We start from the raw sequence: 5265 nt of genomic DNA on the forward strand, positions 1-5265 counted from the left end.
AAGGAAGGGGGGGAGGGAAGGGGATGTTTGCCCGGAAACCGGGAAAGGGAATAACACTCGAAATGTATATAAGAAATATTCAAGTTAATAATAAAAAAAAACAAAAACAAACTGTCATACTCACATCCCCTTTCTCTTCTCGCACTGCTCTTAACAAGACGGCCTCTCTTCCTTGTGCTATTTTCATGTGAGTTGGATGAGTCCTATCTCTTACTCACTCTGTCAAATCTTTCTGATTCATCACTTTATTTGCTCCTCAATTAGGTGACACTTTCAAACAAGGCTGTGTCCCTCTATAAACTAAACTTATGTTTACTATTATGGATTAAAAGTATGTAATAAGGGTGATGTATATTCAAGCCAGATCACACTGTAATTCATGTCTTCATTCCAGCTGATCTTAAAGACATAGAAGGCTTTTAAATTTGATCTTTTGCCAGAAAGGCCAAATTGCTGGTTTAAAACTCCTCTATTCAGGGATTATAATAAAATGGAAGGGTTTAATGTCTGGCTTTGTGTTCTTTTCCCTGAGAGTGATCCTGAGAGCTTTTCGGGGTGTTCATCTTCACAGTGCAATCCATGGTCCTACTTCCCCAATTCATGAAAATGACATCAAGGTTAACAATATGATTTGTTGTGCATTGAGCATATCTGTTGAAAATAAAAAAAAACATTCCACAAATCTCAGAAGTAAACATGTCCTGAATGTGTAATAAAAGAGTGATGCTTACGTTAATCTTTCATTGATTTTTCATTTGCACAAACTCATATGGCAGAATAGTGGTATACACCACAGAAGTAAGCTTTGTGAAGAAGCAGGAGACAAATGATGATTGAATACTGACCACATTATGACACATGTGCTGGCACACATATTTGCACTAGTGTGTGATTGTAAATTCTATACTATGTGAGCATGAATGACAATTTACCTCTTTTGAATTTAGGTAACTCAATTTATGTTAATGCATTTAACACATTTTAATATTCTATGAAATAGATATTCAACATTTCTGCCCATAGTTTACTCCATGATTGATGGAGTAAAACAACAGATTATTGTTTTTTTCTGTTTTGTTTTGTTTTGTCTTTATGAAGGTAACAGGATTGGTGGTAACTCTTTACTCAGTTCAGACAATAGTTCCAAATGACTTAATTCAGAAAGCCTCAAGGAATGTGTAGAAAGGAAGATATCGACAGTTTAGTTTTAGTTACCATACATTAGGGAGAATGAGAACAACTATATCCATATCCTAAATGTTAGTGATCTAAGATTAAAAAGGACATTGCACAGATAAAAATAATGCATGAATTTAGCTAATATGCTAGCTAGCTGTGTCTTCTTTTACTTATTTATCTATGTAACATCAGTAGCTTGGCATGACTTTGTTTAATATCCCTGTATTGTTGTTTCTTTTAATCTGTAGAAAAAAGTGCTATTGCCATTTTCTCTCGGCTTTGCATTGATTTATTTTATGAAACTTGGCCATTTGGAATTAATCATTAAATACTTAATGAGTAGACAGAATGCCATATCTATGCCCTTCCATTATATCTCTAGGAGTGTTGAGTGTCATAATTCAAAAATTGATTTATCTATTGTAATAAGCAAGGCTCAGGTAACTTAAAGTTTTATCCTTTTCCTAGCACTTTTAAGTAGCAATGTTGGACATGCTTGTTGGGAATCTGGAGATCTGAGGGCAGCAGAGAAAGCACAAAGAGGAGCCTCTAGGTCACTGAAAGAGATCTGCAAGTCCATGAGCTGTATAAGAAAACAAATAGTAGAAGACACACAAATATATCACAAATGAGAAGCTCTGATACAGTTTGATTTTATAATCATATAATTCATACAATAGAATTAGAAATGTATGGCTGGTTCCATGTTTGTTGTTGTGCTGAAATAGCACAATCAAAGCAACTTTGGGAACCATTTATTTATACTTAACAGTTGCAGAGAGAAGAGTCCATCATGGTCATAGTGTAGAGGCATGGCAACAAGTGGTAGCATGGTGCTAAGAGCTCACAGGTGAGAACTTACATCTTCAATCCAAAGAGGAACCAAGCGGGGTGAACTTGGAAGTGGGGAAAGTCTATAACTCCCCTACCCTCATCCCTGTACTTCCTTCAGCCAGGATCTACTTGCTAAAAGTTCCATTAATATCCCCCCAAAGCTCCACCAGAGGGGGACTAACTGTTTCAATATTGAATGCTGTGGACAGTATTTCTCATTCAACTTACTATGTCTCTTTATTTATTTAATTAAGTGGAATGCTAGTAAGAAATTTCAATTTCTTTCATTTTGTGGAATGGAGAGATGAAGCAATTAACTTGGGGCAAACAGAAATGTAGCTGGTAGAGTGTCTAATATAATCACTGAGTTAGTTGTCCATGTTAAGTTACATAACAAAGGCACCTTTTCTGCTTCTCTGCTTATGAATAGCAGCCAACTTCTTGTGGTGTTGAGAAAGTGTTGAAATAAGAGTACAGTCAGGTTCTTAGAACAGGAGTTCAACCTAGCTTGCAAGCTAATGAAGTGGTCCTAACTGGCATTGCATCCTTTTTGCATGCCAAATATCAAAATCTCCTGAGTAGTCTTGGACTTCCCCTGTGGGTAAAATCTTATTGTGCTCTATTTTTTTTTGTCTGTGACTTGCATTCATGTGTATCTGTTGGTGGCTGTGCTCACCTGTGCATGAATGTTGGGAGGCCAGAGTTCCTCTATGATTCTTCACCTTCCTTTTTGAGCAAAGTTAGACAGGGAACCTAAAGCTCCCTGTTTTATCAAGATTGGCTGTCTCCAGTCTCCTTGACTCAGACTTTCTTGTTCTTGCAAACCTGTGTTTGGACTACAGGCACATTTAACCATTCTCAGTGCTTTACACCAACGTTGAGGATCAAATCCAAGCTCACATACCTGCGTTGTGAGTGAATAAAAAGTAAATAAAAAGTAGAGACTTGACTGCTCCTAGATATGGTAGAGCAGTATTTTGTAGATGAAATAGAGAGTATAGCCAGAGCAGCAGCATCGGGGTGGGGGTAAGAAACAAAGTGAACAAACCTGGGGCCCAGCCATGTGAGGAAAGGGGGGAGAAGAGAGGCAAGAGCCTGCAGAGTAAAGGTTAGATGAAAGAGCCCAGCATCTGAAATGTCTAGATTATTTAAGGAAGGGCAACTGGGAGAAGAACAGCCCAGACTCTGGGCTGGAGAATTTACAGTAGGGGACATGGTATACCAGCTGTACTTTGTAATAGCTAGGGATTGAAGTATTCTGGGAGAATCTGGTTTTCAGGTCCATTTTGATATGTCCTTTTGTCCTAGACTTGAAACCTAATAGTAAGCATCTTACCCACTGAGCCATCTCTCCAGAATTGAGTTATTTTTGACCTGTAAATGTTTGATTTACATGTATCGCAGTTTTGCTTTTGAAATTTTCCCATTTTTTTTAAAACATGTCCACTAGAAGCAGTTTTATCCAGAGCAAAAGACAGACTCATAGTCACTTATAATTTTTATATTTAAACATTTATTGAGAGGACAACCCTCTCTATGTTTATGTATGTATGTGTGTATGTGTGTATGTATGTATGTATGTATGTATGTATGTATGTATGTATGTATGTATGTGTATGTATGCTTACTTGTGCATGCATGTTTGGGCCTATAATAATGTATTATAATATATATTAGAGTAAATGGTAGATGAAAAGGCCAGACAACCAAAATGGCTGGATTATACAGGAGGAGCAGTTGGGGAAAAAACAGTCTGACCCAGGAACAGAGAAGTTTAGGATAGAAAGTGGGTATGCCAGGTATACCTGGTAACAGGTAAGGACTTCAGAATGCTGGGGGAAATTATTTGACATATCACCCTATTTACTAAAGTAAATAGTATATACAACATAACTTCACAATTTGTACTTTTGATTAGGACATTATGTCTGAGAAAGTAATGCTTCTAATATAAGTTTTACTCAATTACCATAGATGGAGAAACCAAGATATTCCATGACAAAACCAATTTTACACAATGTCTTTCCACAAATCCAGCCCTACAAAAGATAACAGATGGAAAACTCCAACACCAGGAGGGAAATTACATAGCACACAGTGCAACAAACCCAAAAGAAGATAGCCGCACAAACATAATTCCACCTCTAACAATAAAAATAACAGAAAACAACAATCACTATTCCTTAATATCTCTTCACATCAATGGACTCAATTCCCTAATAAAAAGACTAACAGATTGAATACATAAAAAGATCTCAGCATTTTGCTGGATACAGGAAACACACTTCAGTGACAAAGACAGATACTACCTCAGATTAAAAGGCTGGGTAAAAATTTTCCAAGCAAATGGTCCCAAGAAACAAGCTGGAGTAGTCAAGGACACTTCAAACTTATCAAAGGAAAAATCCACCAACACAAACTCTCAATTCTGAACATCTATGCTTCAAATGCAAAGGTACCCATATTCATAAAAGAAACTTTACTAAAGCTCAAAGCATACATTCCACCACACACAATAAGAGTAGCAGACTTTAACACCTCACTATCGTTAATGGACAGAAAATGGAAGCAGAAACCAAAGAGACAGACAACAAAACTAACAGAAGTTATGAATCAAATGGATTTAATAGACATCTATGAAACATTTCATCCTAAAACAAAAGAATGCACATTCTTCTCAGCATGTCATGTCACTTCTCAAAAAGTGACCATATAATTGGTCACAAAATAGGCCTCAATAGATAAAAGGAGATAGAAATGATCCCATGCATCCTATCAGATCACCATGGACTAAGGCTGGTCTTCAAGAAAAACAAACAAAAAACAAACAAACAAAAAACAGGAAGCCCACATACACAGGGAAGCTGAACAATGCTCTACTCAATTAAAACATGGTCAAGGAAGAAATAAAGAAAGAAATGAAAGGGTTTTTAGAATTTAATGAAAATCAAGGCCCAACATATGCAAATTTATGGGATACAATGTAAGCAGTACTAAGAGGAAAACTCACAGCTCAGTGCCTTCAAAAAAAAAAAGAAACTGGAGGCCCTTGTAATGCTAACAACTAGCCTGACAGCACTTTTTCTCTAAACCAAAATGAAACAAATAAACTCAAAAAACCCCTAGACAGCAGGAAGTAAATCAAACTTGTGACTGAAAATCAACCAACTAGAAAACAAAAAGGACTATACAAAAATCAACAAAACCAGGAACATTTTTTTTTTTTTAGAAAATAAACAAGATAGATAAATC

This window comes from Rattus rattus, chromosome 6 (genome assembly GCF_011064425.1).
Source record: "Rattus rattus isolate New Zealand chromosome 6, Rrattus_CSIRO_v1, whole genome shotgun sequence".
NCBI lineage: Eukaryota > Metazoa > Chordata > Mammalia > Rodentia > Muridae > Rattus > Rattus rattus.